The sequence below is a fragment of the Lissotriton vulgaris genome, chromosome 1_1 (genome assembly GCF_964263255.1).
Source record: "Lissotriton vulgaris chromosome 1_1, aLisVul1.2, whole genome shotgun sequence".
Lineage (NCBI taxonomy): Eukaryota > Metazoa > Chordata > Amphibia > Caudata > Salamandridae > Lissotriton > Lissotriton vulgaris.
In genome coordinates this window covers 476,889,987-476,908,854 of record NC_141685.1, presented here as the reverse complement: position 1 = coordinate 476,908,854, position 18,868 = coordinate 476,889,987, and the positions used below count along the sequence as shown (strand labels likewise).

At 45.9% G+C, this 18,868-nt stretch overlaps 1 protein-coding gene across 1 annotated transcript in view; it reads left to right on the top strand.

Moving 5' to 3' along the window:
• The window catches only part of DEPDC1 (DEP domain containing 1), a 319,914-nt gene that overhangs the window by 160,789 nt on the left and 140,257 nt on the right, over window positions 1-18,868 (top strand). The window lies entirely within an intron of this gene.

Below are 18,868 nucleotides of genomic sequence, written 5' to 3'. Positions count from 1 at the left end.
TTTATCGTATCATGCAGGTTTTGGTGCGTTAAACACCAAATTCTACATGTTCCCCAAAAACTCATAATGGGTCTTATTTCTCGCACCCAATCAAGAACGTACCCAGTGGTATTGCTATTTATCAGGCGTGCTGCATAATTCCTTAGCCAGTAATCAGGGCCTTAGGCTTTTAAGTCCCAATCAACCACAGGAGTTCATGTCTAAACAGGACCTCAGGTGAGAAACCTCGGACTGCACTTCTGGTTCCCCACCACACAAATCAAAATTCACTTCTAAGTATTGCAACATTTGTGCAAATTTCAGTTTTGGCCTCAAGTCAGCATCTCTCCTCATCTCCATTTATCTGCCCTTCAAACCCCCCCCCCTATTTGTGTCCATTATAGAGCCCTTCGTCTAATGTTCCATGCTTCACAGGCAGTGCCATATTTGGTAGGTATTCTCTTTTTACGTGTTTTCTTGTTCCTTAAGGTGGTTGTGATTGCTGAACACGCTGGTGTTTAAAGTCTGGATTTTGTGTTTTCCTGTGCTATATTCATACATTCATTCTTGAATAAGAATGAATATAAATACATACTCTATTAATATTGTGATAACCTTTACTTCTAGTCGAACTTTGTAATAGCACAGAGTGCTGCGTTACACCAACAGCAATAATAGAATATGTGTTACTTCAGACAATCCCCTCAATGTTTTCTACATTTGCTTTCTTTAAGACTGCAGGACTTTATGATCTTTCTAGAATTGCTAGAGTCCTTACATTTTCTGAGTAAGTTTTAAGGCTGTATCAATGGCTTCACTCAAAATTCACTAAGTTTATCACAAACATTCATGCCTTTTGCTGATGATGTTGAAGCTCATTAAGAAACTGTGAAAATAAAAGATCAATGACAACACTGAAATAAACAATTCGCTCTCAGCACATTTGTTTTCAAGGTTTATTGGGAACCCGAATGCAAAATATACGTGCACACGGAGACCTCCGCAAAGCTTACTGAGTGCCCAATTGGTATGACAGTGCAGAGACATTTTATAGGTACAAGCCCGACAGGAGGGGTATCATAGCATACGTAACCTGGATCATACTATGTCCTGCTGGACCAATCAATGGAGGGCAATTGTGGTGTGATACCCTTTTAAGGCTCGAAATATGTCTATACCCTGGCGTTGCTGCCCACGTGCTATCTACGAGAGCAGGTTTGGGTGAAATGTGTGCCTCTGGTATTCGTGGACCTGGCGCGGACGTGACCGGCTGGGTCATGTCGACATGATTACCGAAATGTGAGGTTTTGCAATAGCAAGCTGGAAGCTGGCGTGTTTGTTCTCGGAAAGCCTTGCGTTGCTTTGCAAGTTGCAACTGACTGACACACAAAATTGGACGTGCGACCATTTTGTGAATTCCTGCTGGTGCCAATTCTTTAGTAGCTCAAAGAAGACTATAGGCCTAGCAGCATATGCGTTTGGTATCATAGAAATATCTGCTTCATCAATAAGGTAGTGCATTACGAATAGGTCTCTTTTACAGTTTGAGATGTTTTTAAACATACGTAATAACCACCTTTCTCACTGACTGCACATATTTATCAATCTACTCTTGAGAATGATGTGTTTTTGAAAATAAGTAATTCCTTTCCCTAAGAACGTCAAAGTAGGAAGTGAGTTGGTTAATTACAGCTTAAGCATCCTAAAATAATGTCCCAAATGTGTAGTCTTAAAATTTTTTATTGGCATTCACTTTGTGTTCCGCACTTTGCTCGAAGCTCATTAAGTACACCTCAAAGTTATCTTGCTCAAATGGACTTTTTATTAAGTATTTCGCACATTACAACAAATATCCAATACGATAGTGGATAAGCAGTGGCATACATCAATGATAATCCAGGTAGGTCCAGCCTCAGTATGTTATAGGGATCAGTCGCTATCCTCGGACTCCTGGTCTGGTGGAGGTGGGGTTCGCAGATGTCACCCGAAAGTGATTCCACTTGCCCCAGATTCGTGTCCATTTCTTAGGGCAGCCTCTGTGAATGTAAACAGATTTTTCCATCACCATTGTGTGGTCCATGTCTCGACCACCACTGCTGAGGTGTCGGGGACTGATCCGAACCCCAGCGTTGTGCAATGTTTTGTTTGGCTAATGTTAACCCCAATGCTACCCAGGCCAGGTCTGCGTGATTTAAGTCAGTGGGCTCCCAGATGTTAAGCAGGCAGTATTTTGGATCTAGCGGGACACCCACGTTAGTGACTTGGGACATGTTACGCAGAACAGAGGTCCAGAAAGAAGCAACCCTCCGACAGCCCGAAAGTGTGTGCGAAAAAGTACCTTTGTCTACACATTGAAGGCAGGCAGAATGGAGTGTTTGCCTTTCCTATCTTTTATAACAGGGGCCTTGTGTAATAGATGGGGTGTAGGATTTTTAGTTGAAGTAGCCTAAGGGTAGAGGGTACTGCCACCTCCCTCGGAGACATCAGGGCCGTTTGCCAGTCTTCCTCTTCCAGGTCCTCCACCCCTGCCTCCCATTTCCTCTTCAGGGCTACTGTTGGATCTTGTTGATTGTTTATCATTTTGCGATAAGTCAATGAGATGGCTTTCGTTTGTAGGTGGGCCGTAAGTAATCGGTCCTCTAAAGGTGAGGACTCAGGCAACTGTGTATTCTCCAGGATCGCTGCTAGTAAGGCGTGTTTTATTTGAGCGTAACTATAAGTTTCAGTGTGTGCCAGTATATACGTTTTTTGTAACTGTTGAAATGGCACCACCCCTCCTGCCACAGGTCCCCGACCTTGGAGATCCCTATTAGGTCCCACTGTTGGAACCCCTTAGTGTTTTTCAGTCTTCCGAATTGTTGGGTGTCCCACAGTGGTCGCCTGTGTAAGCTTCCCCTACCATCCCATCGCCCTCTGCGCCTCATGCCAGATTTGTAGTGTATGGGCTGTGGGCCCGTGTAGTGTGATTTCTTAGGGCTGTTATACAGTGCACCTAATATCCCTTCAGCGTCAAGGAGATGGCGATCCATATGGAATGCGGGTTCGTCCTGCGGTGTGTGTAGCCATTGATTTATGGTGGTGAGCTTCGATGTCCAGTAATAAGTCTGGATGTGTGGAAGAGCGATTCCCCCATCCTACCACCCTTTGACAAGATTTTTTCATGGCTATGCGTGCTGTCCCGCCATCCCAGAGGAGTTTGGTTACTTCTGCATTTAGCAGAGTAAAGAAGGAGGGGGAAACACGAAAGGGGGTGTTCTGTAGGACATACAAAAATCTGTGCAGTGCCATCATTTGAATAGCGCTGCTCTACCCAGTAGGGAGAGTGCGCCAGTGCTGCGCGTCGAGGCGGAAGCGGGTTAGCGGCTCATGAGATTTTCTTCTGTGAAGTGTGAAACCTGGTGGGTGATATAGATACCGAGGTACATGAAATCCTGCTCTGCTATTTGGATATCACAGTTCCGCTCAAGTTTGGGGGAGGGGGGGCCGTGGAGGATATAAAGCAATGATTTCGACCAATTTATGGTGTAGCCCGAGGCTCTGCCGTGGGCCACAATCATGTCAAGGATACAATTTAACGATCGCTTGACGTCATATAGAGTAGAATATCGTTTGCATATAACGATATGCGGTCCTCTCATCCCATTGTCCACCTAAGCCCTCTGATGATGGGGTCTTGACGGATCCACGCCACCAGTGGCTCTAACACTATCGCGAACAACAGTGGGGAGATTGGACATCCATGCCTCTTACCCTTGCCCAGGGGGGAAGTCCTTTAAGGTGCGGCCGTTTGCCATGCATGCGCCATGGGTTTGTTGTAGAGAAGTCACAACTAGGCACAAAACTTGGGGCCAAATCCCATATGTTGGAGGATCGCAAAAAGGAAAGGCCATTCCACCATGCCAAGCGCCATACGGGCGTCCAAAGAAAGGATGACTGCATCTTCTTCAATAGTGGAACTGCGAGCCATGACCCTGTTGAGCCTGCGGAGATTCAGGGACATATTGCGACACATGGACTTTTAATAATTAAAAAAGCATCCCTTCTGTCTATTCACATTTTGATTTTGAGAAATTTTTGCATTTTATTTTTTAAAGTACAGGTTCAGTAAAAGAACTGGATCATAGTTTATGAGAAAGCAAAAGTGAAGCGCAGAGAAACATAAAAAGATGGATATTAAACACAAAACATTTTTTTTTACCAACAAAGAGCTTAGAAATAATGTGTGTGAATGAACAAAATAAGCATAAAAAGAAAAAGGTAAAGAATGCAGAAAAATCAAACTGGTAATATGCAGAAATAATACAACAAAAGGCAAAAGAAAAGCTGCTAATCACAGCGAATAGCTTACATTTAAGATGCCCAGGAAAATGGAAATTAAGTGAAGCAAAACTATAGAAAATGGTAAACTAAGTGAAAGTGATAACAAGGGTAGATAAGGCAATGAAAATGCTGCATAAAAGGAATGAAGAAACAAAAAAGGAGAAAAGGCATTTATTAAACAAGCATTAAAAATGCAATAGGTCTCGCCTTTGATTAAGTTAAAGCCTTTTGCTTTGCTATACAATACCGTTAGCAAAGCAAATAGCTTTAACTTAATCAAAGACGAGGCCTATTGCATTTTCAATGCTTGTTCTTCTAGCAGTCTGTGAGACTAAGGTATATTGTTGCTCTGTCACATATGTACTGCTTCCGCCTTTGAATTGACCCTCCCACTGTCTGAGTTGCTCCTCACGCCAGATGTTTTTAACCCTCACTCTTCCTTGCCTGCCCAAACATCTACTGCTCACATTGATCAGCGGCATTTACATCCTTTTCCCACCCGATCCACCATTGCTCCTTCACCTCCCTCTAATTTGTTTTACTGTTTTCTTCTTTGGGAGGTATGAAAGCTGCAATTTGCTGCCAGGCCACAGCTCTCTGCACTTCTGCACACATTGAATTAATTTGTATTCAGCACTCTTAGATAGGCGTCTATTTGCCATCTTGGAAAGGTAAATAAATACATGACTCGTGTCATGCTGTTTGCACTTTTAAAACTTTTTTGCACAATAACCCTGTGCCAAAAGGACAGTCACATGAGTATATTCTGTTGAGTGTGATGCACCCATTGGAAATGTACGTCCTGTGTAGATTTCAAATAATAAAATGTATAGATTTTTAAAATAATGTTTTGACAATCAGTCCACATGAATCTATGTGGTGGCAAAATATGCCATTACAAATTGCCCTGAGCAGTCTTAAAATTAACGAGGTGCATCATCATTTTGGAACATCATACATGTGACATTCTAGATTATTGTCATGTGTGTGTTTGCAAGCACAGACATTAGGAGACAGCATACAACAGACTGGGTTTAACAGCTGTTTCCAGATTTTAAGACTATGATACAGTATGCACAAAATACCGCTAGTGCCTTCCTCAGGACGTAATGTTCTGAATTCTGGAAGAACAACCAGGGCCTTTATGTTCCAACAGGTGGTTGGTAGGCACTTAAAACATGGCCTTGGGCAAAAGGACCCATCCACAATAGACCTGGCAGTCAAAAGGGACTCTGAAGTTCTGAAACCCAGCACCTCGGCACAATGACTACAGCCACTGAGAACTCAGACATGTATAAAAAAGACCTGAGGGCCTGCCAGAGGGTTTGCAGCTGCCTTTTAAAGCTGCTCTGCAGCTAGTCTGGATCAGTATTTCGTTCCTGTTCTTTCTCTTTTCCATCATGGCTGTTTCTGGTTTTCCCAATCTTTTGTGTTTCCTGATGTGTAATGTTTGATATTTCCTTTTCACTGTCTAGTGGCTTCAGGAGGTTGGAGGTGAGTCACAACAAAGTTGAGTTTCTTTCTCCTGGGAATGTTAGAGGAGAGAGGTGCTGCTGTTACAGTGTGTTTAAAGGTTTTATATAGCGCTAGCTGGACCCAAGAGTATCAGAGCGCTTTACAGGATTTGGTTAGACATAAAGACAGACCAAACTAAGTACACTTGCTAAAATAAGGCAAGGCAGTTGAACTTAATGATTTAAGTTAGGAAGTTCAAAATCATGTAGCAAATTGAAGATCGTAGATAAGGTAGACAGACGAATCATATAGTATGTCAGTAGATGGGTAACGGTGAGAGATTTAGGTACAATTGTGGAAGGGAGGGATGGGATTAATTGTAGGTAGACGGGGCTTGTATAAGTAGTGAATGGAGGAGGAGTTCATGGCCAGAGACATTAAATATAATTAAGAACCCCAATATTTGTTGAGAAGGAGCAGCTTGAGTTTTTTTTGTTTGAAGCAAGGGTAGAAAGGGTTACAACGTAGATCTTTAAGAAGAGTATTCCATGTAGAAGGGGCTTTACCAGAGAATGAGCGAGATTGAGTTGCTTTATTTTTTAGCTGAGGAGGCATTAGGACAAGAGTGTTAGTGCTCCTCAATGTTCTAGTACACCCAGCTTTTTGGAGTTTGTCAGAGAGGTAAGAGGTATTTTGGTGAAGGGCGTTGTGTGTGATGCAGGTGAAGGAGGGTTGGGAGAGTAGTTGGCTCTGGGGGGATGAAAGTACTGTTAAACAGAAGGGTAGGCAAGATGCGTGTTGCAGCCTGCAGGTGGTTTGTGGCTGGGCCGCCAGTTTTAAGGACTTTCAGACAGCAACCTAGTTTATTTGGGTTTGTGAGAATGCTAATGTGGTGATACGGGCAAAAGTTAAGGTGTCACTGCAAACGTAGGCTTAAACTGAAAACAAAACGTGAAGGCAAGGAACGTAAATGCATACAGACGTTAGGAAACATAACCAGAAGAAGTAACGCGATGACATGCTTACCGTGTTTAATGTACAATTAAAGTACTAAATTATACCACCATGCTTGCACAAAAAAAATGTTTATAGCACTGCAGATACTGGCGAAAGTATAAGTGAAAATGAGGGCTTCAGTAAGCTAGGCAACAATGTGTCCCACGACTGGTTAGGAGTCAAATCAGGGAATTGAATGGGGATGTGTGTTGTTCTGGGGGGTGGGCAGGGTTGCGGGTGGGGGGGGTGGCACAGCAGTGATTCGGGGCAAATCGTTGGCAAAGGATAGGTGCGATGGCTTTGGCCCCCAACATGCAGCGACAAGCGGGATATACGGTGATGAGAATGTTTCAGGGAGGTGAAGAGCCCATGTATGACAACGGGGGTCAACAATGTGGATATGGGGGAGGGATGGGCAATGTTCGTTGCTCAGTGTGGCGGAGGCTGGGGGAGAGGCTTGGGGTAGGGGTGGACTCGTCGGGGAGGCTGGCCTCTCGGGATGCTAGAAGCTTGGTGTAGGTTTGCGAGTGGTTGGTGGGGCCCACTGGACCACAGGGGGCAGTTGCGGAGACCAAAGGGGGGGGGCGATGTGGCCGTATAGGCAGGGCAGCTGATTGGAGGTCTGCTTGACATGCGGTGATCCTGGGCAAATGGGTGAATGTCCTCCGGCTACCACGGGGTAGGTCTTTTGGCCTGGGGTTATGCAGTGAGTATTGGAGTGGGGAGCATCGAGAGGGCATACAGAAGGCCCATTTTGGGAGTGGATCATGTTTTAGGTGGGCACATTACAATAGCAGGGGATGGCAGGGTTGGAGGGGGAGGTGAAGGGGCCCGAGGCTCGAACCTGCCTGCTTTCGAGCAGGGGAGTGGAGTTAGAATATTGGAGTGGCTCAACATCCTGTGATCCTGGGCGGTTTATATGTCTCACAAAGATGCGCAGGGAAGATGTTGGTTAGGGGGTGACGCAGCATGGGCAGCACCAGACAGTTCAGGTCGGGGACGGGTTGGAAGGAGATGGAGCGAGGGAATGGTGGTAGCGGGGGGAGCATTGGGGGCCCTCATTTCGGCAGCTTAAGACAGGACAGTTAGGGGTCTAATTACAAGGCTGCCCAGGAGTAAGTTTTTTGCGAGACAAGAACAATAGTCTGGCCGGTTAAGATCCATTGGGCGTTCCTTCCCCCCCCCCCCCCCCCCCCCCCCCCCAGCAACATGTGGGGGGGGGGGGGGGAGGTAGCAGCACTAGTCTGGGAATGTGAGGGAAACACTGGGTGGCGCACACATGGGCACAGACTGACAACCTCATGCCGGTACCCGGATATAGACTTCACCGTCCTGGGGAGTACTATTACAAGGAGACTGGCAGTTAGGGGAGGCTCCACAATACCATCGAGGTGCCACAAAAAATAAAGTTTTGGGATATCGCCTCGACCACAGCATTAGCTGTGCGTCTTGGGCACAGTGTTGGTGACCTCTGATAAGTCCAGAGGAATTGCAGTTGGATCGTTTTCCTTCTTTGCAGTGCAGCACGTTCTTGATAAGGCTGCGACATGGAGGCAATGTGTGCTGGGTTGAGGGGGTGTTTTTGAGTGTTTTAGTCTGTTTTAGCCTTGTGCGAGAAGCGTGTCCCTCCCTGCTTGTCACAATGGAATGTGTAGGACTGCTGCTGACTGCTTGCTGCCTTCATGGATGAGCATTTATGTGAATAGACTACGTGGTAGAAACGTTGTTGGTACTTAAAGATACAGTTGCAGCTTGTGGCTGTGCCAGTTTCCGGACAATGCATGGTCCAGACAGTGGAGTTCTGCACATGTTGGCTTTGGAGACTGTTATGTCGGGAGAATTTGGAGTGTGTGACCGGGATCAGCAACATACGCTCTTTCTCGCACAGAACAGACCCCAGAATGTCAACAGGCTCACGATACCCTGAGTGAAAGATCTCCACCCGTGCCTTTTCTTTCCTGCTCCCATGCAAAGCCCGAGTCTGGAGGCTCCCAAGCGCCATGATCACTCTGGATGGCTGCGATTGGGTTATCTGTGTCGAGGATCACATCATCAATCAAAGAAGTGCGGACCGTCATGGGAGGGACAGAAGATGTGCACGCAGGGACTGGCTTTACTGGCGGCGAGAAAAAAAGTCCTCAGTGTATCACGCTTCCAGTAAAGCATCCAATCCCTGCGTGCACATCTTCTCTTGTTTGTCTCCCCGCGTGCACGCTGGAATCGTATCGATTCCAAAAGGTCCTCTGCATTGCAGAGCAGCGCATGCGCTGTTTTTTGCCGGGCCGAAACCTAAAAAGGAAAAATAAAACAAAAAAACTCAAAACCTTGAAATTTGATTTGAAAATAAATAGAAGTAGAGGGAGTCAAGATTAAAAATAAGAGAAAAGAAATGTTTTGCTGGTTGGTGGACTTAGCTCTCTGCAGGGTCCCCCTCAAACATTTTGCATTCTTCCCTCCTGTTTGCTGAAATTAGTTTGGTTGTCATTAGGACTCTGCTTTTTTAGGTCTCGCGACCTATCGATGTGCGCAAGCGCATCGAGCGGAGCGAGAATTCAAGTGGCGAAAACATCGTCAAACCAAAGGGCTTTCAGCCCCGCGGTTTTCATGCAGTTCACGTGAACCACGTGATTAAACATGCACGCGCATTCAGGGCCAGCCCAGCACATCAAAGGGCTTCTCCTCCCCTAATTATTCATGGCCGGCCGCAGGCCGGCCGTACTTTCAGTTTCCCGAAACGGCTTCTCCTCACCTAATTAGGGGAGGAGAAGCTGTTTGATGTGCTTCACACCAATGCACCTCAGTCATTCCTAAGTCAGTACTCTGCCTCTGCCCAAGACCTGCCTTCTAACACTTTGAGCCTCGCAGGCAGGCCGTGGCCAATTGCTGCTTGTTTGTATTTGCTTCGGCTGCCATTCTTTATTTCACTTTGTCTCCGTGCGTGCATTTATTTTTACTTGCAGAGCCTTTTTCCAATACTCGAACTCATTTTTTTTTCACTTTGTCTCCGTGCGTGCATTTATTTTTACTTGCAGAGCCTTTTTCCAATACTTAAACTCGTGTGATCATTTTGGAGGTGGGAGGATCACACATTGTTTGTGGCGACGGGATGTGGGTCTCAGCAGTTCCTCGAGTACTGCTACTTGTTTTCCTTGTGTTCGTTGCCAGTAAACACAGCTGGCTTACAAGCCGAGAGCACCGAGGAACAGTAGGAAAACACATTTGAAAGCGTTTGTACAGCCCGTTTGGCAATCCTTCTGCAGGTCGGCTTTGATCAAGGGATTCTTGAGAGAAGGCAACAATCTTTTCTTCTTGTCCTGGGACATTAAACTCAGAGGTCAGACTCATCAGTCAAAAATGAGAAAAAGGAAAGGTCAGCAAGCTTACTAGCAATGCCACTCACACATGCAACGCCACTCACACACGCAACGCCACTCACACACGCAACGCCACTCACACACGCAACGCCACTCACACACGCAACGCCACTCACACACGCAACGCCACTCACCCACGCAACGCCACTCACCCACGCAACGCCACTCACCCACGCAACGCCACTCACCCACGCAACGCCACTCACCCACGCAACGCCACTCACCCACGCAACACCACTCACCCACGCAACTCCACGCAGTGCCACTTTTACCCACGCAAGCCCACTCTCACACACGCAACGCCACACTCACCCACGCAACGCCACTCACCCACGCAACGCCACTCACCCAAAGGCACTAACACCCACGCAGTGCCACTTTAACCCACACTGTGCAGTGCACAATAGGTCTCGCAGTAGGAAAGTTGGAGCTATTGGTTTTGTAAATGACAAAGCCCTTTATGTTTTTAAAATGAAAACAAAAATATAAGGCATTGCTATTTGCAATTGTAATAGCTCCAACTTTCCTACTGCGAGACCTATTGGCAACGCCAGTGCTTGTACTTTTTCTTACCAGTTATAAAGTGGTTGTGCTCTCTCCTTTAAACATAGTAAATTTGGCTTGCACCCAATTGGCAAATTTTATTTACTTGTAAGTCACTAGTAAAGTAGTACTGCATATACCCAGGGCCTGTAAATTAAAAGCTACTAGTGGGCCTCCAGCACTTATTGTGTCACCCACTTAAGTAGCTCTTTAAAACATGTCTCAGCCCACTTGTGTGCAATTTTAAAGTGCCAAATTCAAAATGGCAAGAAAAATCTTTTACGAAGCCTAAACCTCCCTTTTTAGGTCTCGCCTGACGTTAGCAACGCACAGTGCTGCTCTCGCCATGCGAGGTTTTTTTGTAATCAATTCAACGTGTGCACGCATACAGAGGGACAAAGATGGCGTCAGGCTGTCCACCTACAGCTGCAAATGCATGCGCATGTGGACAGCCCGACTCCATCTTTGTCCCTCCGTACACGTGCACATGTAAAAAGCCCTCACTTGGTGAGAGCAGCAAGCGCTGTGCACTGCTAACGCCGTCTGGCTATCAACGTGCACGCGCATGTCGGCACAGAGAGAGGGGGCGGCGCTCTCCTGTCCTGGGCACACTCTAATCTTCTTTGCCAGGCGTAGGGATGCTCCGGTCGTTAGATGGTACCGGGCACGTCCCTGTCGTTTTCAGTTTTCGCAATACTTGTTTTTGTTATTTGTTGCTGGGACTTCTGTTAACTTGAATGACGTACAGAAGCATCCTCGCTTTCTCTGGATTTTCAATATTCATCCGATGCGAGGTGCGAGCAGGCTAATTTCACAGTTGTATATGTTGTTGTGTCCTGAGTTTGTGGTGTGGAGCCCTAGATGTGGCATACAGGGAGCTAGAAGGCGTGGTAAAAAATATTTTGTTTATGGGTTACAGGTCCTCGGTGTTAGATTTGGGTGTCTCTAGTTGGCACAGGTAGGTACTTGTGACAAATAGGGACCCTTTGTGAGAAGTTGGCCTGATATATGATGTTTCCAATTCTGGAACCACCTTGTATCAGTCCAAACAACCCTTATGATGATCGGTTGTAAGTCAACCTTATAGACCAGTTATCCTAGTGGTAACGTGAACAAAAGCAGTCTTAGGCTAAACTCTGAAAGGCATGTGAAGCCAGCTGTATCACCATACACAACCCCCTTGAATACCAGATGAAAGGACACCACACAGATATATATTGAAAATATATATATATATTTATTAACTACAAATATCCCCTGAACTCTTTATGAGCACAGAAGCACAAGCGTTAAACAAAACAGTTTAAAATACACAAAAGTTGCACAATATGGATGAGCCCTAGGGGCCACCTAAACCATATACTAAGAAAGTGGTATAAGAGATACCAATCTAAAAGGAAACAGGCCTAGGGCCTTGGGAATCGCTGGAGCTGCTCGGGACTAGCAGTGACTAAGTCGGGAAAGGCCTGCGGGACTCTGGTGCAGTGTTTAAAGTGCACGCACTCACCAATACAAAGTCTATGGTGCGTAAAAGTTAGAAAGTTAGTTAGTTTGGAACCATCCGAGTGACCTAGAAAGCTGAAACTTGAGACACAGGCCCTAGAGGTGTGTACCAGTGTAGGAACACCGGCGTTGCTGATTTACCTCACCCACAGGAAGCGGGTGCATAGGGTCGAAGTAGTGTCTGGTTTCGTCACGCTGGTCGATGGTGCTTGGAGCTGAAGATGCTGCAGGCGGCTCGATGTGAAGAGTTCCGGTGGATCCAAGGGTGGATCTGAAGATGTGAAGACCTGAAAGCAGAGGGGACAATGTTCAAAGTCACTAGCCAGTGACTACCGTGGAACCAGATTGGAACCAGGCGATGTCGGGTGCAAACAGGCGTTGAGGTGTAGCTTCTCTCTGCAGCCACGTGGACACCGGGGGTCGAGGAGGTCCAGGAGTCGGTCACGAGCTGTCCCACGCAGGCGTCTCGCTGTTGGCGGTGTCGGCAACTTGATTGAATCAAACAGGCCTTGGCTAATGCAAGCCACGCAGGAGTTGAAAAAGGCTTGTTACTCGGACCAGCAAGGTCAGAGCGGGTGCTCCTTTTTACAGGAGCTAGGGCATGTCTGGAGCAACCAGACCCGCAGTGTAGTTCTTCGGTTTTGTCGCCAAGATGGCCGCTGACCACGTGGCTAGTGGCCGGGATGGCGCGTCGAGTGGCACAATGCAAAAGGGCCCCACGCAGATCGTGGAGATGCTTGGGGGGCTGATCTTCGGTGCAAGGGCTGCTTGGTGGTGGGGGTTCTCAGTCCCCAAAGCACAACGTCGAGGATGCCTCTGATGCTGCGCAGTCAGCTCTTCGGGTGTCTTCCAAGATGTCCGGTCCCACGTCTCTCGGTGCCTCCACGGGTCCCTTCTTTGCAGGGACTGTGGATCGGGCTGTGAGAAGTCTGGGAGTCTGGGTCTTGTCAGGCTCTGGGCTCGGGCTCCGGCGGGAGGCGGCGGCAAAGCAGACGTCGATTCGCTGGTTGGTACCTGTGTTCACAGGGTGGCCACTCCTAGGCCACAAGGGAGATTCTCTTCAGTCTTCTGTGCAGCAGAATGTCGAAGTCCAGTCGTCTTCTTCGTTTAAAGTTGATTCAGGGTGATCTGAGGTGCTATGGCACTACTCCCACTCTTATTCCCAATCTGAGGGGTGGGTCACCTGCTAGGTCCCTCCTCTGGGTGGGACCAGGAAGGGGGGCGGTTGCACCCCCTTTCCTTTGTCCAGCTCCTCGCTAGGCCTGGGTCTGGAAAGTCCCAGGACCGGTTTGGACTGGCTTATGCACAGGGACACCTTTTGTGCCCCGGGCATGTCTCAATCTATTCAGCCATGTCCTACCCAATACACTAAATCCTGTCTGGGGTGGTGCTCGCTCCTCCCAAGGCAGGAAACCCTTTGTCCAAGCCTCCCTCGCTGGAAGGACTCCCAGCAGCAGGAATCAGACTTGTCTGTGGTGGCAGCATCCATTTTGTGATGCTGAGGCTCTGGGTAACTTTAACCGGGGTTAAGGCTACGCACATGTCGTGTCCCTCTAGAAGGGGGGAATGCTATCCCCGTCGACAGAAATGTCGAGGGGATAGTATTCCAAATCGTATGACACCTTACTCACTTTTGATGAAGCCAAACCAAAGTTAGCATATAACTGCGAGGATTATAATGCACTTAAGAGTATATGGTATGGGAATAACCCGGAACAGCTAAGGGAGTGGTTCCCGGCAGCTGCAGACAGGCTCAGCTCATGCTAGAGCACCATCTCACATATTTCCAAGCACTCTGCCTCCAGGATTGAAGAGGCCTTCCATAGGAGTGGCTGATAGGAACATATGTGTCCAGTTTAAGGTTAGATATAGGGATACTATATCTAAGTAAGAGGTGATTACACCAACTTACCCCAGCTGAGTGATCAGCCAGTTGTGTCAAATATGGAGGCCAGGCCAGGGGTGGCACAATACATGCTGCAGTCCCTGGTAGACCTTGGAAACACCTATGCCCTGGGTACCTAGGGTACACTGTTACAGGGGCCAATAAGGTGAACCAGTTCCAATTCATAATGCACCTAGGGTGCATTGGCTGTAATTTAGAGAGAGAACAGCAGGCTGTGGGTCTGATTAGCAGGCCCACAGTCACATTAAGTCATAAACCAGTGAAGCAAAAAGCAAATATTTGGGGGGACCCTAGGATAGCAGACCCTACTCTCCTACACCCTTGCCTCCAGTCAGGGTAAGGGGTAAACTCCTAAAATAACCCCTGCCCACCCCCTTGGTAGCTTGGCATGAGTAGACAGTCTTATCTCAGAGGCAGTGTGTAAAGCATTTGTGACCGCATACAGTAACCCAGTAACAACACTACAGATGGACACTACACCAGGTTTATATTAAAAATAAGTACTCTTTATGTAATTTACCACAAGACCATAAATGACCAGAATAAACAATACTATACTTAACCTCATCCGTGCTGCCCCGATTTATCGCCGGTGCTGGGGCCCAATGTTAATGGGTGTGGTCATGACGGAACGGTTCCGTCATGAGCACAGCCCGACCGATGATCATGACTGAACCGTTCCGTCATGAGCATCGAAAGGGTTAAGAAGGTCGTTTTAGCTTAGTTCAGTTCTTAAGATGCAACACTTTGCTTCAATGTACTTTACGATGTGTTGCGCTTCCACAACAAGCAATGTTGCAGCGATGGAGATGCGGCAAAGTTCCAGTGCAAAGAAATAAAGACGTGAAGATCTTCCAGATGCGTTACATTAGTGATAGGCTTAGAGGTTACGTGTTTGATTCCACTGCATAGACCACTAAAAGCCTCAATAATCTCACCGCCTAGATTGCTACTTGACAAGCACATATCTACAAGTGCGTAATAAGTTCTTATCATGCGTACAAAGAGGGATTTATTGTCTATACCCTTCCATATCAATCTGAGCTTGTCAGTAGATGCCACCAGATGTTTAGCCCCTATTTCCTTTTGGGCAATGAATTTTGAACAAAGTCTAATAGTTGTTAAAATTGGGTTATGATCACCTTGACTTGCACATAAGACCTCAGCCTTTACTAAAAAATTTACCAGTGTGTATGATATAAAAACATAATCAATAGTGGATGAGCAACCACGTCCTCGATATGTAGGCAATGGACCCTTCGTTGGATTGACACCAACCATTTCCATTACATTAATCAAATTGCGGGGGGATAGATGATCACGAAGTTCTTCCCCTCTTTTACAAGGGATCGTCCTAGCAGGGTTAGTACTAATATTATCAATGCCACTATGTAATCGGGCATTAAAATCCCCACCTAGGAGTATTCAGTCTATATTGCCATACCTCTGCTCATCATTCAATTCATCAGTAAATTCAAACAGTTTAATAAAATGTATATTTGGTAGTGACGTAAAATCATTATTATAAAAATTAATTAAGCATATGGTAGCACCCCGTGAATAAAAAGTGGCTTGAAAATTTTCATTATTTATCATTACAGACTTCATGCAACCCTCGGCCGATATCTTTAACCATGTTGACAACCCCCTGCATGGGCGTCCTATTGTTGGTCTCTTAACAATACTTTTATGACACAGAAAGCCTTCTAAAAATAATTCATCTGTACACCATGTTTCCTGAAACATCAGGATGTCATAATTACTAACCAAGTCAACCCACTCTGTGGAGTTCATCTTGGATCTTAAACCTGCAATATTCCAGCTCAAAAAATTTAGATTCGAATCTGGGGTTGTAAGTTTACTAGCGGCTAAATGTATTATTACAGGGTCTGCTGTCTCTAATATGCAAGTCGGTTGGTGATTCAGTAGTCAATCCTGACTCTCCAGACTGGACAAAGCAGAAACCCGGTTCTGTGTGTGCCATGTTGGTATAGGAGAAGTACGTGGGCCTAGTGGGGTTTATAAAATAAGCCCAATGGTAAAGAATGTATGTTGGTTAGGGCAGTGTTAGAATTGACTTGTGATCTCAATAGCAATTTCACCAAGGGTGACGTCTAAAATTTACATCTACACAGTCGCCGGAAATATTCTTTTCAGAAGGACCCACCCAGCCTACACATCGCACCATTAACATTTCATTGGCGTTTTCCGCCCCTAAGCCCTTGTATTTTGTTAGCCAATCAGTACTCTTATTTTTAAGTTGTTCCCATGATTCTGATTGGTCTTTCTTCAAGGAGGGGACACCAGCTAAGATTACAGCGTATGGGCATGCTTCCGGAGGTAAATTAAGAACATCTTTGGATGGGTTTTTATCCAGATTTTTGTTGGTAGGAATTACTTCTGGTGCAGATGCTATACTAGAGGGGATAGGGGCTGATGGTACAGGAGTAACTGACACCAAACTTAGTGATATGGCTTTAAGTATATTATAAACAAAAAGGCACAAAGAAATTTTCTCATAAAGACTTGTGCTAAGCTCTGTACACACAAAAGCCAACTAGTATTCTCCTGCACTAGTGACACGTTGGTAAATGCTATGTATTGTATAATCGAGTGAAATACAAGTCAGTTAGCGTACTATGTTAATTAAAATAAATATACTGCAGTTTTCTATTATAAAGGCACGCTAAGCCCTGAGTGTACAAAGCTAACATCCCAGTCCTCTCCCGCCTTACCTCTCCGTCGGTACGCTAAAGTTATAACCGGATGTACCGACGGCAGGAGATCGTCATGTTTAAATACTATTTGGAAATGCCTTAATCATCTTCCAAAGCCCCCTAGGTGTCCAATAACACTGCCTGTCTGATGTAATGCGCCTGTGCTGACACAGTGTCTATCTCCACGCATGCTCAATAATACTCAAACATGCAAGCTGTGCATGTGCTGACTCTGTTCACCCTTCAAAGTGAGTGAACTTTATTGCGTGTATACACTGCAGGGCTCAGAAAATCAGGTGGTGCTTGTATAACATAAATATGTCACCAGCCCTCATGAAGGCAGTAGAGAGTTCCCGGTGTTTGTGTTTTTCAGGATTCTTGGTGTTTACATGTGATTCAGAACAGTAATAATGCTTTTGTTATAGGCCAAACCTATACTCTTTAATACTCAAACCTGCAAGCTGGGCATGTGCTGACTCTGTCCACCCTTCAAAGTGCCACATCGCAGGAGGAGATTTGTCCATGGGGAGACTTGCCGGATTGACGCAGGAGCAGGACTCAACTTCCCAGGAGGCCAGAGTACGCAGCAAATGAGGTGCATCAGCCCCTCCCATCCCAGCCGCTTCATAACCACAGTGGGCACGGCATCAGGGGAATCTCACTGATGTGGTTCAGATCTAAGAAGGAACTACAAAAGATTTGCAGTGGTGGTTGATGAACCGCAATAGGGTCAATGGCAGACACCTCTCCCTTCCCCAACCAGTTCTCACAGTTGTGACAGATGAGTCACTTCTGGGATGGGGCGACCATCTGGGAGAGGTGGAGATTAGGGGAAACTAGTCTCTGGTGGAGTTGCGACCCCATATACATTTGTTGGAGCTCCGAGCAATTCAGTTGGCATTAAAGGCATTTCTTCCCTTTGTCAAGGGGAAGTTAGTGCAGGTGTTCACAAACCACTCCACCGCCATGTGGTACTGCAAATGAGCAGGGCTGGTTGGGGTCGTGGACCGTTTGTCGAGAGGCCCTGCATCTCTGGTCATGGCTGGTACAGCAGGCATAATCCTGGTGATTCAACACCTGGAAGGTTCTCTGAATGCCAGGATGGACAAACTCAGCCATTGATGTAAGTGGCACGGAAACCCGAATGAGTAGGGTGAAATAGGTTATGTTTAATATTGTGAGCTGTCAATTGGGTGTTGACTACCTTCTCTGCTATTTTAGCGAAGTAAGGCTGCAGTGAGATGGGGCGTATATATAGTATGTATATCTTTGGTTAAACCCTTTTCATACACTGGCATTTTTAAGTGTCATTTAAATTTTGCATCCTCTCACAACAGCCTTCAGCATTGACCAGGCGGTCAGCTCACTTCAGCCAGTGGCCATTTCGAACATTGTGTTTTCAAAAAAATAATAATAATTATACTGATCGTGTGAATATCCAGCCTCAGAATATTGTGGCTCACTGCCATAGCTAGTGGATCAAACCCTGTTATGGTTCACTTTTAAATCATGTATTTATTTTAAAGCACTTGCCCACCACCTTTAGCTAGAGGTGTTTTTAATTTTGTTTTACTAAACTTAATTTCTCTTGCATATGTGTGCATAAAAATTGCACACTTGCTATGTCCAGACCTATTGTCTTTGCTAATGCTAGTTTGCCTTTAAATGTAGTGTTTGACTTCTAGTTTTAACGCTTCACTTTTCAGTGGAGCATTCACCTTTCAGTGGAGCACTTTGTTAGTTTCCTCCTACACACCTATGGATCTGTACAAACACTTGGCCACTAGAGTGGTAATATGTGTTTTGAGAAAAGGGTGCATTCATGAGGCTTTGTGCTATGCAGTCTTGCTTTTCAGCACCTGTAAATAGTGTTCAGAGACTGTAAATGTTTTAAACGTAAGCATATTCTCTTAGTTCTGTCAGAAGATTGAAATGGAATGGTGTGAAATGCAAATTATTTATGATGTGCTGTGAGCCTTGGTTTGATTGACCCAGTTTATCCCTAGACCCCATTGCCTAAATTTGATCTAAAGCTAGTTTTTATTTAATATGTTTGACAGGCACCTACAAAGGGA